Below are 22,988 nucleotides of genomic sequence, written 5' to 3' on the forward strand. Positions count from 1 at the left end.
AATCTAAGAGCTAAAGTTCAACAACAGGAAAAACTCCTAAATCAAAGACAAGAACCAATTATTGCTCAAATTCAAGCTTATAAACCCATTCAAGTTAATCCAATAGAGCCCACTGGAACAGTTCCAGATAAAGGGAAAGGCAAGGCTGTAGGAATCCAAATAAATGAGCCTCAAGCTATACCGAGCAAACCTATACAACCCTCCATATCAAAATTAGATCTAGAACTAGAGAAGGCTCGAAAGGAGAAGGAAGACCTTGCAAAAGAACTTGAGAAGGTTGAAAATGAAGCTCAGGCCACAGAGACCAGAAGGAAAATCCAATTCATAAAGTCTAATTCTGCATTAAATTCATGGCCTAGTTTGTCTATCCCACCTACAAATCCTGCACCAGTTAATGCTCCCATAATCCCGACTCAGAAAGCACCCCAATCTGCTCATACCTCATCTTCCAATATTGGCACTCAAGTCCCATTTGTCCCACCACAGCTATCCCAAGCTGCTCTCCTAACTCAAGCTAATGCAGCTAGTACCTCTAATGCTCCCGGTTCCCAGAAGAAACCTATATACCTTGAAAAATATAGACAAATATCATTTGCCGGTATTCCTGGTGCCCCCCATCCCATATCTTTTGATTTAAGGGATAAAGTGGTGAAGTTTTCTGGAAATAATGCTGTCACTGGTGAAGAACATTTGAGAATTTTCATTGACATGCTCAATGATTATGAAGTTGAACATGAGGATATGGTGATGAAATTATTTGTGCATTCACTCACAGAGGATGCAAGGGATTGGTTCAGGAGGTTGCCTGATGATAGTATTACTTCATGGAGTGATTTGGAGAAATTGTTCAAGGAACAATATGGGGACAATACCAATGCAGGATTCATGTTGAATGAGTTCAACAATATCAAGAAGAATCCAAATGAATCCACATTTGATTTTAATGTGAGATTTCAGAAAGGGATGTACAAACTGTTTCAGTTTATGCGGTTAAATGAAGACGTCTGTCTTACAACTTATTTTAATGCCTTTGATAGCAAAATGGCCTACCAATTGAGAGATAAAGATCCTAAAACTCTGAGAGATGCCTATAGAGTTGCAGTGAATATAGAAAATAATAGAAAGGCCTCTGGCAAATTAGGGAGGAGGGATGATCCTAAGCTTTTCAACTCTAAGAACAATAATAAAAGGGAAGGTGACAAAACTCCCATAGGAAAAAGGCCTGAAGAACCTACTATAGGCCATGTTTTAGAAATGCTTAAGAAAATGAATCCCACTAATTTCAACAAGACAAATGTTACTGAGAGAACCCCTATGAATAACAGCAATTTCAATAGACAGCTTAGGATGCAGAATTACCCTTACACCACCCAATGGAAAGATGGTAAACCAGTTCCTAACCAGATCCAAAATATGAAGGATAAGGGTACCCCAGACCCCCTGCAAAGGAACATTGTAAATATGAATGATGATGTGCCTTGGTGCATTATATGCCAATCACCTCATTCTGCTGACTATTGTGATGTTGCCCAATCATTCGCCCAAGCTCAAGGAGTGCAAGCAGAAGAAGAAACAGAAGAAAAGAACCATGATGATATAAGTTGCAATATGGCAAACACATCTGATGATTTGATAGATTCTGATTCAGAAGAACCTGAGAATAATGTTACCAGCCAGAGGATTGCTTACCAGTTACATCATCAACAAATATTTGCAGATGATGAAAAGAATGATACAGATAAGGTATGCAATATATTTTCTGAAGTAGGTTTCACAAACCTAAGAATCCCCTCCAAGGAGGAAATTGATAGAATTACAGCCGAAATGATTTCACAAGTCCACAGTAATTACAATTTGAGAAATAGAGCAATAACTAATGAAGTAGGAAGGCCATCTAGTATGTTCATCAAAGACACCACTCATAAGATAGATGATCAACACAAGAAAGTCAGTATAGATGTGTCTAAGATCAAGGAGAACAAGGGTCGGAAATGGGAACCAAAAAAGAAGGTTCAATTTTAGAAAGTTGAAGCAACAAAGACCGTAGTGCAACCAGAGAAATCAGAACCGGATGTTGTCAAGCTAAAAGTGGTGCCCACTACTCAAAAGACTCCGATCCCAGGTACTATCGTAAAACCTACTGTGGTTGAACCTGTTGATATGATTGCCATGTTATCTCAAATTACTGTGAAAGTACCCTTGTCTGAGCTTTTTAGAATTGAAGAACATAAAAATAAAGCTTTGTCATGGTTGGGTGGGATAGCAAACAACAATAGTATTGATAATCAAGCTGTAACCCAACAGACCCCATTAATAATAGAGGACAATGGTATTATATCCCAGATTCCTCAGATGTTCTTAGATGATTCATCAGTTGCGTTCATACAAGATATTGATCCTTTTTTCCTTAGTTTAATCATAAAAGGGAAAACCTTAAAAAACTGTATGATAGATTCTGGAGCTTCCAACACTATAATGCCCTTTAAAGTAATGGAAGCCCTAGGATTGAAGGTGGATACTAAGCAAGGTAGATGCCGAGGGATGGATGCTAGAGAGGTTCCAGTAATAGGTACTATAAATGCCTTACCATTCAAACTGGCTGCATTTCCTGAGGTGGAATTAACCATGTCTGTCCTTGTAGTGGATATACCCCCACATTACGGGATGCTGCTTTCCAGAAAATGGAGTGCCACCATGGGGGGGAAGCCTACAATGTGACCTTACTTATGCCACTTTCCATATAGGGGAAAAAGCTGTCAGGGTAAATAGGGAACCAAGGGTTAACCACATCTTAGGTGAAGAAATTGACAAAGATACCACCTGTTTCCTAGACACTGGGATTAATGCTTTCAGGGCTGAATTAATTATTCAGGAAGTGGAAAACTTACCTGATATCATTGAAAATGAGGTTGAATGTTGCATGAATTCACCAAAACTGTGGACAATGTTCTTTGATGGGGCTAGTTCTAAAGAGGGTGTAGGGGCAGGTGTAGTCTTTGTATCCCCTGAAAATAACACCTTCAGGTATTCATTCACCTTGAAGTTTGCTTGCACAAATAACATTGCTGAATATGAAGCATTGCTGCTAGGTCTCAAAGTGGCCACACATCACAAAATTAAGAAATTGTGTGTCATAGGGGACTCTGAGTTGATCATCTCTCAGATTAAAGGAACGTACTCCTCAAAAAATAGGAGATTAAAACAATATAGAAACGCGGTCTGGGATCAAATAGAATTCTTTGATGAATTTGGGATCTCATGGAGAGATAGAACCCAGAATAAAATGGCTGATCTTCTGGCTAATGTAGCTATCAAGCCAAAAGAAATATCATTTGCAGGAATCTCCCAGATTGAGATTCAAAACAGACCTTCTATACCTGACAACATTGACAATTGGCAGGTGTTTGAAGATGACAAAGATATCACAAATTTTTTGCTAAATGAAGACAAATACCATGGGCAGGAGATGGACTGCAATGGACTGATTGAAACCATAAATGGGAAGGAAACCATTTTTGGTCAAGAAATCATGCAATTAAAAACAAATAAGATGCCTAAGGGATTGGTAGTCTTGGAGAACATTTTTGATAACCAAGACAGAGTAAGATCGGAAATAAAGGACCCCAAACCACAGGAGCTAGAAGAAGTGAATTTGGGAATGAATGAAAACCCTAAAAAGGTTTACATCGGCCAAGATCTGCCAGTTCAAATCAGAAAAGCATTGATTGACCTACTTAGAAAGTACAGGCATGTTTTTGCTTGGTCGTATGATGACCTTAAAGCTTATAGGGAGGACCTTTTCCAGCATGTCATACCATTGAAAGAAAATGTAAAACCCTTTAGGCAAAAATAGAGGCCAATCAATCCTACCCTTGCCCCAAAAATGCAGGAAGAACTGACAAAGCTGAGAGATGGTGGAATAATCAAACCAATTAGGCATTCCACTTGGGTTTCAAACCTTGTTCCTGTAAGAAAAAAGAATGGAGATATTAGGCTTTGTGTGGATTTTAGAAATCTAAACATTGCATCTCTAAAAGATAATTATGGCTTACCTAATATGGAAGCTATGTTGCAACAAGTGACCGGCTCTGAATTGATGTCAATGATGGATGGCTTTTCTGGATATAATCAAGTTCTGGTAAAAGAAAGTGAACAGTTCAAAACAGCCTTCACAACCCCTTGGGGAACGTATGTGTATGTGAGGATGCCTTTTGGCTTGATTAATGCAGGAGCTACTTTCCAAAGAGCCATGGATGTAGCATTTCATGAATATATTGACAAATTTATGGTTGTGTACCAGGATGATCTTACAGTGTATTCTAATAAGGCTGAAGATCACTGCAAACACTTGGAAATTTTTTTTATAAAAGCCCTGGAATATGGGGTATCCCTAAACCCAAAGAAATGCTCGTTTGGGGTTACAGAAGGAAAGTTATTAGGACACATAGTGTCCAAGGATGGGGTAAAAATAGACCCAGAAAGGGTAATGGCTATTGATAAAGTCCCTAAACCTAAAAACATGAAAGGTATACAGTCCTTTTTTGGCCAGGTTAATTTTCTGAGGAGGTTTGTTACAAATTTCGCTGAAATCAGTAGACCCATTTCAAAAATGCTTAAGAAAGGAGCTGTTATAGATTGGAATGGTGAACCTTCATAGGCATTTCAGGATATAAAGACTGCGATAAAAAATGCTCCAGTGTTGAAGACCCCAGATTATACAAAACTCATGCATATCTTTTCTTTTGCATCATTCCATACTGTGGCTGCAGTTTTATTACAGAAAAACCAAGAAGGGTATGAACAGCCTATTGCTTTTTTTAGCAAATCCCTGCAGCATGCTGAACTGAAGTATGAAATAAATGAAAAACAAGCATATGCTTTGGTAAAGGCTATAAAAGCATTCAGAAGTTATTTGGTAGGTGCTACTATTATTGCCTTTGTACCTAGTGCTGCAGTTAAAGATATTTTCTCTCAGCAGGAAGTGTCAGGAAGGAGATGCAGATGGATCAATAGAATCCAAGAATTTAACATTGATATGCAGATAACTAAGTTAGTCAGAGGTCAAGGTTTGGCCAAACTTATGGCCGAAACTAACCTGGAAGCTAATCAGATAAACCTAGTAAATGATGATTTCAGAACTGATTTATGCGACATGGACCAGTGTGACTGGTACATTAATGTTATACATTATTTGCAACACATGGAAGTTCCTCCCCATCTGCCTGATAATGAAAAAAGGAATATTAAATTGCAAGCCATCAGGTATGTAATTGTTCAAAATAACTTATGGTGGAGAAACTTTGAAGGAGTTCTGTTGAAATGTGTTGACAGAGAAAGGGCAAATGAGATTTTGAAAGAAATGCATGCTGGAGTATGTGGAGGACATTACATGGCCAAAACTACTGCGCATAAGATAATGAGAGCTGGTTTCTGGTGGCCCACTTTGTTCAAAGATGCTCAAATTATGGTTAAAAAATGTGATCCTTGTCAAAGATTTGCTGGGAAGCTGAAATTCTCAGGAAATACTCCACTGAAGCCAGTTGAAACTAAAGCACCTTTTCAACAATGGGGTCTGGACTTCATAGGAGAAATTTTTCCCAAGTCCAGTACTGGCTATTCCTAGATCTTGGTTGCTACTGATTACTTTACAAAATGGGTAGAGGCTATCCCTACCAGAAATGCAACTAGTAAAGTAGTAAATAATTTCTTATTGAATAATATCATTTCCAGATTTGGATGTCCACAGAAAGTTGTCACAGATAATGCTATGTGTTTTAGGTCTGAGGAATTCATAAATTTTTGTGATAAATATGGAATGACAAGAACAACGTCTGCCCCATATCATCCACAAGGGAATGGACAAGCTGAGTCCACAAATAAAAGCTTGTTGAAAATCATTAAGAGAACCTTGGACGATAATAAAAGGGCATGGGATTCCAAGTTATAGTTGGCAATATGGGCTGACAGAGTAACTGTAAAGAAGGCAATTGGGGTGGCTCCATTTGATTTAGTGTATGGAATTCAAGCTAGAATGCCCCAGAACAATTTGATGGGATTATACAATTACATCCAGTCATATGATGAAGATACTACTGATGAAATGAAAGAAAGAATGAATGAACTGGTAGGATTGACCGAAGCCAGAAGAGAAGCATCTCTGAGAAATCAAAAATTGAAGTTACAAGTCAAAACACTCTATGATAAAAGAACTGTAAACAAGAAATTTGAAAATGGAGACCTAGTCTTAATGTGGAACGCCAGAATTGAAGATAAAGGAAAACATGGCAAATTTGATCCCATTTGGTTAGGCCCATATCTCATTGAGAATGCTTGGGGTGAAGATTCCTACATAATCAAAGATGTATTTGATAATATTCTTGAATTGCCAGTTCATGGACAGTTCTTGAAGAGGTATTTTTCTTGAAAAAATACTTATTTTCTTCCATGAACATTAGTTTTAGGTTTTCCCAGCGTCCTGTTTTCTATAAATCCTTGTATAGTCTGAGTTTTTGTTTTTGTGTGTTGCTCAGTGCTCTCTGAAGAAGTTGTCATTTTCCTGGGTGTGTGGTCTGCTCTCCCATAGATTCTGAATCCTTGCATAGACTCAAGTAGTCTATCATCCCCAGACAGAGCCACTGTTGGTCTGACTTTTTCTGCAGTAAAAAATTCTTCAGTTAAACCATAGAAAAGTCAGAAGTTCTATGTCTAAGTGAAGTATAAGGTTTTGGATAAACCATCTATAAGAAATTTTCGCCTTGTAAGCCTTATATTCATCTCTATTTGTAAATGGTCGGGCGCGAAAATTTTCAAATTTCAAAAGAAGCAAATATGCTTCCGTATTCCTTTTCCTCTCTCCCGGGTTACCTTTCTTACTGTTTGTCCCAACCGTCAGATCCAATTAGATCTACCGCTGACGTTATCTCACTATTGAAAGTTGCATGCTCATTAAGTATAGCGAGATAGCGAGTGTCGACTTTTTAAGCGGTGGGACCATGAAGTGAAGGTGCGGCGATCAGAGATTTGCTTATTAATTACTTTATTGTGTAGGTACACTTTGCAATTCGCCATAAAAAGGGGAAGAAGGACCCACTAGAATATCTGACATCAGAGCCGGAATGTTGATTTTTCTGGAAGTTCCGCCACTTCGCTATCGGAAAATTCAGGCACTTCACCGTTAGCGAAGTAGCGAGGCCACGTGAAAATCTTAAAATGATGACATTGCATCTTGCTTGTATCATAATTAGACCAGGTGGCATAACCTGTCATGAATACTATTGTCAGAATCAGTTTTAATTAACGGAAGTAATTACTGGGTACCCCCTTGCTTTTTCCAGCACGGAATCCTTTTAAGTGCCAAAGATCGCTACCTCGCTATCGGAAAGTTGAGATGCTTCACCGTTAGCGAGTTAGCGAGGCCCCGTAAAATGGTAAAAGATCGGCAAGATCTATGATGATGTGTAATGACAGGTGACTGATAAAATTTGACATGTGCTAGCTATGCAGAGATCCGATTCTCATTAATGCTTACCTGACTAAATGTACAAGAAATCTGGAACATCAGCTTAAAGTGAATCAACGGAGCTCGCTATCTCGTTATGATGAGTTGCAAGGAAGATAATTACAGCGACATAGTGAGATGGGCCCACCACCTTCTTTCTTAAGAAGCCCTGTAGCGTATCTTTCGATCATTTCTTGATCCGATCAACGGTTGTCGCCGCCTCGTTATGGCAAGGTCCTTGTTCTTTATGCATAACGAAGTAGCGACATGCTGACACGTGTTCTCCGTCGTCAATGGGTTTAAAGGTAAGCGCCGTCAAAAGAAAGAATTATGTACGTGGCAAGATCTCATTGGGTAATATGACTGACATGGCAAGTGTAACTCCTAGTTGTTCTCTTTGTACCGCATGATCGTAGGATCTTTGAAGATCAACGGCGTAGTTTTAAATTAAAAATGTAGTGCCACTCTCTGTATTAATTAGACAAGAAAGCTTCATCTGTGAGAAAAAATAGAGTATAATACAGAGAGATTGCATCAGTTTCATTTCACGCGAGAAAAGATTTGAAGCCATTCCTGTGCAGAAGCTATTACTGAAAGAAAAGCGTGCCAAGGTTGATAAGAAATTGTCAAGTTATCTGTTCGCTGAAATTTTGCAGGAATTCAAAGGAAAATTGAGACAGAATTCAAGTAAGTAAAACTACCATCATCTTTGTGAGCTTTTAAGTTTTAAAGAGGATAGCCCAAGATGCCTCCTAAGAAGGGATTTACAGGAGCAGTAAACTACCTGGATAGAAATGTGCATGATGATTTTCTTGAATTACTTCCTGAGTCCACTGTAGAAACGGTGCAAGTTAAGAGGTTAACCTCACTCAATCCTAGGCTTAGGGTAGCTGATGGATTGTATGATAAGGGTAATTGGGTCCGGGATGCTCAAACTGCTCAGACTGGTTTGAGTTTATTCAAGAAATGGTTTGCAGAGAGAAAGTTATATGCCCCTCATGCCAACATTTGGAATTTTGATCTTGGGAAGCTTGTTGTTCCCAGCATGTTTATGGATTTTGACTTGCTTGAAGCCATAGCAAAAAACTATGACCAAGCCACTAAGGTAGTGAGGAGAGTAGATGGTGAGGCTTTAGTTACCATCAGTCCCGAGGAGATTAGGAAGGTATTCAGTCTGGGACCCCTCACCATGTGTCATGTGCCCATTAATTTGATAGATTTAGAAAAAGAATATATATCCAAGAGGGATGTAGTTAGACAGGGTGCACTGAAAGCCCACATAGGCCGAATTAGAGGCCTCCCAACCATAACATCATCTTCTAAAGAGCCCTTCAAGAAATCATGTTTTAATGCCAGGGCAGTGGAGATATATAGGACCCTGTGCAGAGTTTTCGGAGAGGGCGAAGAAGATTTTATTCCGGTGAGCTTCACGTATATGATCACCCAAATCTCTTCTTTTGGTGTGGAAATAATTTTTGATTTTGCATCCTACTTGGCAAATGAGATCCATCATGGATTGGTGGGGATTGCACAGGGCAAGGTGGAAAAGGTTTGGGGTCAGTATTCCTTACTGATGCATATGTTTCTTTTTAAAGGGGCCACTTATTTTGGTAAAGAAATGGTTTTAAATAGAGAACAAGAAGGGGAAGCACTACCAGTCCAATTATGGAGTGCAGACATGACCTGGGAAGCAGAAAATGCTAGCTTCGTCAGATTTGATAGGCACTTTGCCTCCAAACTAAGGTGCCTCTTATTGAGTGATAATCCCAGAATCCCTAAAGCATTAATGCATCTTATCAGGCCTATGGACAAAACCCACAATCTAAAAGTTTCACATAATTGGGGAGATATTATCCCATATTCAGTCTCAACGGTCATTAGGGTCTATGGTTTCAAAGGAACACCCCATGTGTTACCCTATCAGGTACCCTTGAAGGTAGGGATAGCTGAATTTTTGTGGCAGTTGGGAGGGGTGGAGGAGGCCTTTTTGCACAAAAGGGGGACAGGATCAATTTTTCCTACTTGTACTATAGCCCGCCAGTTTGTGATAACTAAAGAAGGGTGGGTCTTCCTCCATAAATTTTTGGATCAATATAAAATGGCAGTGTCTCATTCTCGTTTTTGTGATGCAGAAGGTTTCTTTAACTCTGCCCTTAGATTGAGAATCAAGCTGCGTCCAGTCCAGCATGAATTCTATTTTCCAGAAGATATAATAAGAAATGAATACTCTCTCCATGAGCAAGAAATAAAGAAAGAAAAATGGAGAGTCTATTCAAAAGTTTTGGAATTCATTAATTGTTTTGATAAAAATTTCAGTCCTCTTAGTAATGCTGCGAACAATGCAGATAAAGTATATAAGCTCATGAGTAATTTCTCTGAGATAATGGAGGTAATGAATGAGAAGAAACAGCATTTTATTAATTCTTTTCCAGATAAAGCTAGAGAAATTATGAAAAAATTGGGTTTCACTCCCAACATTGGAGTAGGTCCACTGGTGGTATGGAAGAAAATAGGGTATACTATTGTCCGACAGCAGGTGCCCGTTGTGCATAAAGAAAAATAGATTGTTGGATCCACCAGCACTGTCCTAGAAGAAAGACCCCCTGAACCTTCCCCCAAAAGAAGAAGAATAATAAGGGAGGAAGAATCCCCTAATGAAAGTGGCTCACCTTCTCAAACCCCAATAAGAGTTGAGGAAGAACAACTCACCAGTGAGCAATTCGAACAAATGGGGTCACAAGGAGAAATTTTTGTTACACAAGCAGAGATTGATGAAGGGAACCCTCAGGAACCCCCTGTACCAAGTTTTGAATTAACTACAGTAGATTTCAGAGGAAGGGAATTGGACCCTATTTTGGAACAAGCCAGTCAACATTTTTTGTCTGATAACAATTTTGTAAGATCTAGGGCTTTCCATCAGTTTGCGTGGAGAGTAAACATGCACATTTTTGAGCAAAGGTGCAATAATATGAGAGCAGAACATCCAGAAATGGATGAGGCCTCCAGTCAAAATCTAATAAAAGAACAAATGGTTCAAGAGTTCCAAAATATAACCCCTGATGAGGGAAGACAGATGGTAAAAAATGCTAATGTTTTATTATTGCCCAATTGGGACATTGCTGACGCATTAGTTTTTAATTCTGTTTCAAATAATTTAGGGCTCCAGGATCCAAATAAAGAGGAATTCTTGGGTACAACATTCAACAATGATCAAGCTGCCCTTGTTATGTGGTCCCTGAGAAGAGGATCCAGGGTTACTTCATCACAGCCTGATGATTCAGGATTGACAGGGAGTATCATTGTAAGAAGAGTTGCTGACACTTCAAATGTATAGGCAGCCCACATGAATGTGGATTATTCTAAATTTGCCCTGGCTACTGCGGAAAGAGAAGAGAGGGAAATGATGGATATGCATAATAAATATGAAGTAGTGGTAGAAGCCTATAATCAAGAGGTAAAAAGGAGAATTGAGTTAGAAAACAGGGTATCTCAATTAGAAAAGGTACTTGGAAAGAGAAAAATAGGAGAATCCAGTACATTAAGAATTGCATATCCCCCACAGTCATCTGTGGGATTAACCCCTATTATTGAGATACCTGACACCCCTGAAAAACTCCAATTCTATACTGCAGAGGAATTTGAAGTAGAAAAAACCAAATTACATGAGTGGCAGATAGAATTTAGAAATCAGCAAGAAGAGAAATGGAGGCAGGGTGTGACATACTTGAGGGATAAAATACAATGGTCAAATTTTTATGACCAGTTGACAAGGATTGTAACCCTCATAGATGAGTTAAATAAAGAAAAGAATGGACTAGATTCCCTTACACAGAAGTGGAGACAGAGGAATAATGATGTTACAATTATTTGTATATCTACAGTTCAAATGCCTTACCATCAGGTTGAGAGGATTTTTGATTTATTAAATCAATTAGATAATTTTGAAAATAAAAGAGATTCTTTACAGAGGAAATTGACACTCTGTTTTTCAAGATATCTTGCTAAGAAATTCACCCTATTTCCTTGTGCCTTAGAATCTGTTGATACAGTAAAGGAAAAGGACAAATGGAAAAAGGAAATGGATGAATTATTTGATAACAGAATAACAAACATCATCAGTGAGACTGGCTATTGGTTTTGGGCAAAGACAAATGAAGAGCTGGTAAAAATACAACTATATTATGCTGATATAAGAAAAGAATTCGATGAATTAGAAGAAAATGCCAATTCTTTAATAAAGATACAAAGAGAAACCCTAAGTTTTGATTGGCCAGATGATGATACTTTCAATAGATGGAAAGATCAGTTTAGTGAACAGATGTCAGGAGAAGATGACGGGGAAGATGTAAGAGTAATTGTTACTCTTGTAGTCAGCAATGATGACATAGAAAATCCCCAGGTTAAAGTGATTTTGCATGTAACAGAAGATGATACATCACTTGCAGACCTTATGGGTATGTACTTTGAAGATGAAGAATGATTGCGAGAGCAGATCATAACAACCAAGAAGCATGACAGAAAGGGACCTGCCAAGAAATGCTGTTATAATCAACCTTTCTGTTATTCTTGTTTTTTTTTGTTTTTCAAAAAGAAGGACACCTGTCACCTTCTGTAGCCTGAAGCTTGTTGCATCTCACATTATTTAAGTGAGATCCCAAGGCTAAAGAATGGTCCAAATTTGGTTTTCACTAAGTATTGTGCTTAGTTTCTTTTTTGGTCCAAACATTTTTGGAAAGAAATTTATAGTATGCTTTTTCTGTCAAAATTTTCTGAGAGATGGATGAATGTAGAAAGAACTGTGCTTCTTCTCTGAAGGTTTTTCTGGGTCTTTTGTAAAGGATATATCATTTTCAAAGGAAATGAATACAAGTTATGAACTGTCCCCATATCTGTTCTTCTCTGAATTTTGTCTCCTTTTTAGTACTAAGCTACCTTGATGTTGTGTGAGTAAAAGCTTATGCAATTGATTGCAATTTAGTAAGACTGTACATCCATTTGTTATTGCTGTTAATTCAATGGATTAAGTAAAGGCTTTGATGAATGTGATGAGGTTGCTCGGGTGTTAATAAGGATTTTTGAATGATAAATTCTGGTAAGAATTGCTGATGAAAATTCGTTGCAAGGCAACAAAATAGATCTAAGAATTTACTTGACTCTGAATTCCCAATGGATTAGGCACTGATCGAAAGTATTTCAGCCAGAAGAGAAGTATATTATAACTAGCTTTTTTCAAAATACATCATAAAATCAATTTTCATTTATCTTTCCTGTAAGATTTTCAAAGTTGGCCAGCACTTGCCTGCCTAGATTGTTTTAGCTTCATTTAGCCATTGTTGTTGGAAACATCTGCAGAGCTATAGAAGATTTCTTGGCCATATCTGTTCAAGGGATGTGTTTAACAGTTATTTACTTATATGTTTAAGGATTTAGAGATGAGAATCAAAATGAAACTAAGGATAATTGTCATACAATTATTCCATCTTTGAACCATCCCCGGGTGCACCCGCCCTGGTTTTACAGAGCCAAAAGAGTAGAAAACCGTCTAAGGTTTTATTGAAGTTGGGTCCTAATGCTTTGCATATGCAAGTGATAATGAGAATTGGCTATTCTTTAGGTTGTGTATGTACTGATATCTAGGTACTAAGCCTTTTGTCGCCTAGTAGTTTTAGTACTGTTAACATCAAAATAAAACACCAATAGGACCCTTGGAATATCCCAATTAAAATATATATCCAAGGAAAGATTAACCTTTCTAACACTTCAACCAAATCTCACTGGAGCAGAAATAAAGACTGCAATGAAAAATCATGAAGGAAAAATGATCATCAGATTTCACACTTGTTTGATTTTAATCAAAGACATTGAGCATGTTGTAAATGATGCAACAAACATGTGGAAAAATATCTATTATCTACATAAGCCTAGTGAAGATCCAGTAGAAATCCAGGATGATGACAGCACTGACAGTGATGATACAAATGCCACTCCATCCATCATAGTCTCACCAAGAGAGCTGCATGCATCAATGGAAGAAGAAAAGGAAGAAAAAGAGGAAGAAGCTGAAGAGGAAAATAAGGAGGAAGATGATCCAGTAAAAATTGCAGCAGCAGTCATTGCATCCCTTCCTCGCTCTCCACCCAGAACAATCACATCATCAAGGTTGGAGTCAGCTTCCATAGGTTTGATAGCATCTACATTAGATTTATCATCTACACCTACCACTTCATAGCTCTAGGTATCATCAATGAAAGTGTCTACCACTTCATCTACTGAACTACAACCCTCTTCTTCAGTCACCAAGCTAGCCTCCTCTGTTCCATCATCATCAGTCGGTATCACAGTAAGTTCCACAATTTTGTTAATTCTATCCTGTTCTACAATTTTGACAACATTATCTACATCTACTTCAAATTTAACTAGTTTAGATACTACTATAATGAGTATATCATCATTTTTGGGAAGTATTCTAGTTTTTGATCAGTTAAATACTTCTATTAGCATTCAATCTTCAAGTCCTATCCTAATTTTTGCTGCTAGCCCTTTCATCTCTACTATTATGTCTATTCCTAAGATAAAACCAGTAATCGTAGAAGTAAAACAAAAGCAACCATTAATACTTTTGATAATTGGAAAGGAAATCCCATAAGATATTGATTTAGACACAAATATAGTTATTCCAAAAATTGACTATGAAAATGCTACCATTGAAGAAATGAGGTATGCTAGTCAATTAATAAAGATGAAGGCTACACAAAAGCAGTTAATATCTGAAAGGGATAAGGAATATAGAATAATAGAGGATGCCAAGAACATAATTACAGAGGCTATAGGTACTGAAGTAGGTTCTACTCAACACATTTTGATTCAATTAGAAGAGGCTATAAATAAATTCAACGAGGACACCTTTGGTCAAGAAAAATTAGATTGAGAAGGCTGAAAGGAAATTTGATAATAAGGTTCTTGAGCACATTGCAATAAAGTAGGTAGAATTTTCCACAATTTTGGCCAATTTTGAAAATTATTTTAATAATGTAACTTCAATTTTTGCCAAACTTTGTGATGTTACCAAGTACACCAAGGAGATCAAAGAAAAATTGAATAAATTTGATGAGGATATGAAGGGCAGTGCCCACATATTGCAACTTGATCCCAATTCAAGTTCATCCCATCATCTCAAAATCAAATTTTTGTTAGAAAAGTAGGCATAATTGTTGAGAGAGGAAGCAAGGATCAGGTCTACCTTAATTGACAGTCAGAACATGATCCTTCCTATCATGGACACAATGCAGAAACACATTGTCTACTCCAAAGCATTGATCCATGACAACAATTTCTCAGTTGCAGATCATATGGTTGAACTTTTAGCAGAAGTCCAAATAGCACTCTCCACATACAAAATTTTGCAAGAAAATTGGGATAAGACTTTGGCTCTTATTCTCAAGGTACATTCTGAGTTCATCTCCCATTTTGGTGTCTCTGTGTAAATATATATTTCTTATTTTGGCATTATTGTCAAAAAGGGGGAGATAGAATTAGAAAAGATAGAGATGGAGATATAGTTAGAGAAGAGATAGAGATATTCATAAATACTCTGAGCATATTGTATGGGGGAGATATATGTAAATCAGTTCGCCAAATTTTGTACATAAGTTTTCACTCATAAGTGTTTTTGTCACTAATGCCAAAGGGGGAGATTGTTGGAATTATGAAATATTTTTCATTAGTGCAAACACTTATTCTATCCTGAATGCTTATCTTTCTCATCACTTAGTCTCAAATATATATTGAGCATTCAGTGGTTACCTTATAAGTTCAACAGGTAAACAATTCTCACCAAGCATTCCAGAAGATACCAAGTGAATGAAAAGATCAACGGAGCTTACTGAGTGAAAAAAAGTAAATGAAGATCACCAGAGCTTACCAAGTGAAAAAGGTAAAAAAAGAATTCAGTGTTTACCAAGTTAAGCAAGGTAAAAAAAGAAGATAGTTTCTACCAAGTGACACTACATCTATCAAGTCACCAATGGTTACTAAGTTCCAAGCAATGTTCTGTGACTAGTATGAACCGAGTCTCTACTTCTACCAAGTGTATGATGATGTTGAGTAATGAAGTGGATACCAAGTACCAGAAGGTTACTGAGTCAGTTTAGTAAACCTAAGTTTATTAATGGACTGACTTAGTAATGTTTTATTCACTTGTGTTTTGGCCGACCTTGTAATTGTAAATATTGGAATAGTATATATGTAATGTATGATATCATTTTGCATAAATGAACATATTGGCATGAAAGAAGAGAGTATTATTTTCATGTGAAGAAGGTATTGCTATCAACAACAGAGTAAAAGGAATACAACAAGGTCAACATAGGAGGAAAAAAGTTATATCTATCACATCAGGTGATCGATGCAAATGAATCTTATAAGGAAACAAGTTGTAAGTATATCCACTGCTTCATCCTAATAGGTGAATCAATTTTTAAATTCTTTAACAAGGTAGACTTAACAGTCTTTTTGTAAATCTCCTAATAGAGTGCATACTTAATTGTATGTTTTTAAATCCTCTAACAAGGTGGATCTAGCAGTCCTACTTGCTCCAAATAGGGCAGATCACTAGAACTGATCATTGTAAGCCTTAACCAACCAACTTCATACTGCAGTAATGAAGTTTTGTGGGCATAATCCCCACCCCAATTTTACTTTCTAATTGAAAGGTTTTTGGATCACCAAATCATTGTGTTCATGTGTTATGAATGATTGATCTTTAATTTATGTAGTAGATTAGATAAATGAATGATGAATGATTAAAATGATTAAAAATTATATATGTTACTAATTCACCCCTCCCCTCTCAGTAACATATCTTATGCTGAATATTTCCAACATGTGGTAGAGCCTGATATAGTCCATAAAATTCTTGTGCTGATTTGAACTATGCATTAACATTCTTAAGAGTTAACATTAATTGAAATAAAAGAAATTTCTCTTTCAAATAGAGAGCATAAACTCTTGGTGGTGGACTACAAGCAAGGGCCTGATCAGCTAAGTTGAGGGCATGGTTCATTCACTATTTTTGGCTTGCTAGTTGTTCCCTTAAATCTAAAATTTCATCCCCTTGAGATACTATAATCTTATTTATCCTTTTCTTCTCTTCTTTCCACAATGCCTCAGCAAACATATATTGTCCATACAACTGAAAAAGAAGTTTCTACAGTGTGATAGAACCACTATCTTCTTTATGATCTATTTTTCTCTTTCTCTATTCCTACCATAAATGTTCTACAAAACCAGTAATCCATGTTGATCTATAACAACTAGGGTAGTGTTTGGATCAACATATTTAGGAACTATTTCATCCCTATAGCTAGAAGTACTTGGTAGGTCTATTGGGGTATCATCTAGATTTTCTTTAATTTCATCCCTACATTCACTAATACATTTGGCATCAATTTGCAATGGCTAAGTGTCACAATTACAATGACAATGTGTCGCCACTACAACAATAATAGACGTCATTGTTTTTTAGTCACAAATTATGACGTCTATCCTCTACGATCACAATTTTGATGCCAGTCCATCAAAAAATATCCACTTAATTTTGACACAAATATCGTTGCAATTCATTTAGAGTATGTCACAATTTTGACATCCTCCCCAAGCATTGTGATGGCATCATGTCGACATCTGGCCACAGGGTCGTTGCAACGACAACCGTCCCATTAACTCCTTGGACATCGCAATTGCGACTTCGATGCAAGAATTGTGATAGTCTTGCGATGACACCTAGTGGTAGGGCCACTGTTGTGGCCACATCGTTGGTCGTCGCAATTATTGAACCATAGTCATAATTGTGGCATCCTTGCAAGATTTTTGATGGCCACGCTGTGTTTACGACACAGGTTCTGTTGCAATGGTGGGGTAGACATCGCAATTGCGACATCAGCAGTGACCAATGAGACGGGGCCACTATGGCAGCAATGCCAACTACCATCGCCACCACAGCAACCCTTCCACATGCATATTAATCCTGTTGCACCTTTAGCCATGGTGTTTTTGGTACTTTTGGCTGGAAATACTACCATTCTCTAGATGCTCACTAGCTACAAGTTTACCATTTGAATTATTCTTTGGAAGTTTAGTAGCATGATGTCAAGTTATAATACCTGTCAAACCATTTATTATAATTGTTACTAGTATTTAATTATTTTAAATAACATAACTGTGGCACTCTTTACCTAATCTAACCACATCATTTTGTCTGGACTCAACGTCAACATGGTCATGAACATTGACCCCTCGATCCTCTACAACTGCTATACAAAATGTTACGCTAATCCAAACAGCTATTGCAATTACATATAAAAAAATTATTAGCAAATGTATACCTCCACCACTGGGATGCACATCATGTGAACCTTTGGCATCCACAGATTGTGTAGAAGGATTGTCAGGTTGCATTCCAACATCCTACACATTGTTCTCATTGCTTGCTTAAAATAGATATACTCACTTTATATTGGAACTTAACATCAAATAGACTAATTGGTAAAGTATTTAATTTAAAAAAAATTTCATTTAGCTTATTTACCTGTGGCTCAAATGCAACATTATTAGAACCTTCCACACTGATTTCAGCTCGTAGCCATTCAGCCACGGCTCTATAGCCTTGTTAGAAGCCAATTCTCTTATCCTCTTCTATGAGGCATCTGTTGAACTCTGAGCCCTACATTTTTGCATGGTATGGTGTCTTTTACTTGCATTGTTTCATCAACCAATGGAGGGTAGTTAAAATATCAAAAGGAAATGGTAAATAGTTAGCAGGGTTTCCAACCCTTTTTATACCTTATTTTGGTCATGTTGGAGTTGTTCTAAACTGTCTTTGGTCTTTGGGAGTCCTAGAGGATCCAATTTCACTCTTGGTTGGGTGTGTAGAATAAAGGTCAAGTGCTGCAATTTTCCTTGTCACTCGTAACAACAAGTTTTCCTTAGACCTGATTTGTTTTGGGTTGTGTTGATGTTTTTTTTGGTTTCCATTAATGTTAGAGGGTTGGATTTGTCAAAAAACTTGGTGTCAATGTTGGGTCTATGAGGCCTTGAATGGTACAAGGGAGAAGTAACTAGTATGTAGCCTTATGTGATGAGTTGGGTCCATGAATTAAAGGAGTAGACGTTGTAATAGCAAATTAGTTCTTAGGCCTAAGAATGGTTAATGGTTATTAAATTAATATGATGATCATGAATGATCTTGGATCCTCAAAATATGTGAGGATAAGTGGCCTATAATATAGGATTAAGGTATCTATCAAAGTTTCCAAGTGTTGTAAGAATGTTGTCATAACAACATTTTGCACTTATTGCAAATATTCCATGCAACATGGATAGCCTTGGATTCCTTTGATTGTGGGAGGTTATTTTCAACCAAATAGGGCCTAGAATGGTGGAGAAGACACCTAATGGAGTGATGTCTTGAATCTCCAAGCATTGGTTGCATATTGTAAAAAGTTTGAGTTAATGAAGTGGCTAGAAAACTCTATTTTTGAAGTGATATTTTAGTTTTTGAAGGAATGGTCATACTTGAAGCCTAAAATGTGTTGATACAGTGGTTGAGACATGTTCTATAGTCATTTTGAAGACTTTTTCATGTTATGTGTTTTCCGAGGTGGAGTTTTCAAGGTGTGACTCTTGTAGTAAAGAGTGAATAGGATTTAGTTAATGATCTAATCCTATTAGGAGATCCTATAGAAGCATAGGATACTAGGAGATAAGAGAAATCTCTCAGTGGAAGTGGAAAACTAAGCCTAGGAGTTTTATCTTACACTAGTGATTCCAAAGCGTGTTAATCTCCATCATATATTGGTGTGGAGGAACATTAAGATCCAAGTTGAGGATTAGGAGCATAGACAAGCTAGTCTATCCTAGCATTTCCCATCACATTATATAAAAAATTTGATACAATTTTTCATTTACTAATACTTACAACTCTTTTTTGAAGTTTCAAAAAACCACCAGAGCCAAGCTTGTGTGTCCCATGCTTTTCTAGTCTTTCCTTTGTTGCCTTTGATGTGTCAGGAAATCTATGAAAAGTTTGGAATATGTTAGATAGTATAAATATAGAGGTTAATTAGTACATAATTAGATTCTCAATAGTATCACATACCTTGTTGTACTCTCCACTAGTGTAATATTATTGTTCTAGTCAGCTTTATACTTTCCATCCAAAATTAGAGCTTGCCACTCAGCCTCAGGAACATAGGGTGGATGCTCGTACCTAGGGTTATCTCATAAATTTTTTCTGTACTGGTCCCTAATATACTTCAAACATAAACTAGCTTTTTCAAGGAGCTTGTTTCTCTTGAATGTACGAGGTCCAAAGAGTTGGGTCATGCTCTCTATAAGATCATCCTTCAATGGTTTGCGTTGGTTATTCCACCTTTTAAGTAAAAAAAAGCATGTTAGACTCATAAATGAAGTGAAGCTACCTTTAATTTAGTTCAAGAAATGGATGAAAAGGAAAACTATTATAGCAATGATATGAAATCAAAATAGTGGTTTGGGGTTTTAGTTAGGATATGTTGTTCCACCAGGTATGCAGGGTGGGCCCGAATATTCGCAAACACTCATCACCAAGTTTTCTCCAAAAAAGATCATTCCCTACAAAATAATCATGGGATCATTAGTCGATGAAGAGTGATAAAAAAATAAATTACTATTATATCAATATAGAATAATAATAACGTTAAAGTACCTAGATCTTTGGCTACTTTTAATGGAATGCCTTCATTGTCGCTGACGATCAATATGACATCCTTCACTGTTCCCATACTAGGAACATAGAAACATCCAGGAAATGATGCTACAACTCCTATTGCAAAAAGTTTCATAAGTTTAATAAGTCTTTGTCACAAAGTATAAAAGAACAAATGATAATTGATGTTAAAAAGTTGTAAAAAAAAAACTGTTTGTTGCTGTCATAAGAGAGAAAAAGAGGGATTTGTGTACCAGCAGATGGTGCAATAGTCGATGCCTGTAAGTTGCATGTTGCTGACTAAATAGTCAGAAAGAGATTTTTGGTTTTCTTGGATGGAGGTGATGTCATCATAGGATTCAATTGATGTGAAGCTGAAGAATAAAATTGTTAGAGCATGCATAAATATAGAACGCATGGACTAGCATGGACAAGATTGTTAGAGCATTAAAAAAAAGGATTGTTTGAGCATGTATTGTCAATGATTATGATCATTCCTATATATATTCAGTGGAAAGTAGAAGTGGGGAATGGAACATGTGATCTACCTGAACCACCTGCAACACCCTCATCATGGGAACAAGGCTCGAAATCATGCAAAAAACTCTGTAAAGACAACACATCCATATTTTAATTAATTCCATAAAAGAGCATAACATAAAAACCATTATTTAACTCTTGTTATAATTAAAAATTTCATTAATACTTACTTTTAAGGTTTCAGGGGTGTGCATCAATCCAGCTCCCCTTTCTCTTATTTCCTGAGTAGTAGGCTTTATGGTTGCCAAACGTAAAATTTATCTACCAATTTTCTTTAGCAACTTTTTAGTCGAATTGATCGGGTCATCGATGTCTACTAAATCAATATAAAAAGGGTCCTCCTCAGGGGGGGCTGCTGATCAGGGACTACAAGTTCCTTTCCCTCCCTCCGACCACTGGCCCTCTGTGACAACAATAATATTAGTATTATCAAAATTACTCCAAAACAATGAAGAAAACAACATTAAAAAAATAACATTTTTCTTCTATCTAATTTGCACAATTATAATGAGTTTTACCTGCTCGTGTGTAGATGAGCCAAGAACATCGCCAACATCCCCTTCGGGCAGTTGCTCCATATTGTGCCCTTGTGTCAAAGATCAAGTATAAAAATGTTAGCCAAAAATTTATTGACTAAATGGTATGTTGGAGTCATTGATTAGAAGTTGGTTTAATAGTATGTACCACCCCCATGATAGTAGCCTCATTTGTAGCTATGCGGTTCAAATTGTAATCAATAAGAAGCTCTTCCCCTACACATATTGATTTTATCACACAGATGAATACACGATTTCCCTCGTGCACCTCAAATATGCAATTGGGTTGCTTTATAGTTGACCCAGGTCATGTACTATTTATAAAACCTATAATACTCCTTGTTTCTTTTGGCCTTCCATCAATGTATATAGCCACACTTTTACTTTGATTATTGTCTTGTTGTTGTATATAATTTGTCGAGAGGGCATAGCTACGCATTCTTTTTTTATATTGAACAATATGCATCTAACTTTTGTAATCGTAACATGGTCCAACATACTCCATCAATTTAGAAACTTTGTTGTAAGACACCTTTATGCCGTCCATAGAAAATAGGCCCAAACCATGTAGTGATGATGGTGCTATGCGATATATCCTCTCATTAACACAAAAATCAGTGTTTATTGGAGGAAATTCCTTGGGTAACCAATTCAAGGACACCTCGATGTCGCCTTCCATCTCATCATCATAAGAACATGACCCCCCTCGAGCAAGGAAAAATTTCATCCATTTATTGAATTTCCTTCTAGTCCTTTGACCTCTAGTTAATCTCCCTATTCTAGATAAACTGCATGTCTCACTTTCCTCTTCTATTTCTATATTTCCCTCACTCGAGGAAGACACTTTTGACAAATACCTATTCGCTGGTACCTGCAAATGGGAGAGATCTTAGAAGACATCAATCTTACTTTTGATAAGTGTATTAAATAGACTGTCTATAAGGAGTATTGACTTATACCTGTCGATACATGAGACTGTGCGGGATGCTCCTAAAAGGGGTTCAGTTTCTTGCAAATGTAATTCAATTATCATGAGCATAATCACATCATAATCGTAATCACATCCATCATTAGCATCACATAAAAATTAAAAACATTAAAAGGTACACAATAAAACACTTAAATCAGGCTCACATTATAAGCCTACTAGGGAAGTAGGCCTAGTGAAGGGCTAAAACTGGGTTTTTGTATCAATTGATGAGTTGAGGGCTTAGTCACCTTGGGGACATGCTATTTGAAGTTTTTTTATGTGTGTGGATGTGGAGGAAACACCTAGCTAAGGTGAAGTTAAGTTTGGCACCTATTGAGGCATTGTGAGCATTTGATAGTTTGTTGATTAGATTGCTTGGATGAATCCATTGGATGGATTGAGGGACATTCATGGGATTATTCCAAAGATGTAGAACCTAAGGTGGCATAAGGATTTGGTGTACACTCTGATAGGTTATGGAGTTGGCTTGGATCAAGGAGAGGGATCTTATGAAGATGCTTGGTTGGTGTTGTGAGAACATTATGGAAGTCCCTCTTGTTATGAATGATTGCAAGTCCACCTAGGGTCTTTGCATCACCTACAGAGGCAAAATTATTAACCAAAAAATTGGGTAAGAACTTATATTATGTTTTCCCTATGAATTTTATTCTAGGTACAACTCCCTTTTATAGATATTTAAGG

Source organism: Cupressus sempervirens, chromosome 7 (assembly GCF_028749045.1).
Source record: "Cupressus sempervirens isolate cs-2001-9-10 chromosome 7, ASM2874904v1, whole genome shotgun sequence".
Lineage (NCBI taxonomy): Eukaryota > Viridiplantae > Streptophyta > Pinopsida > Cupressales > Cupressaceae > Cupressus > Cupressus sempervirens.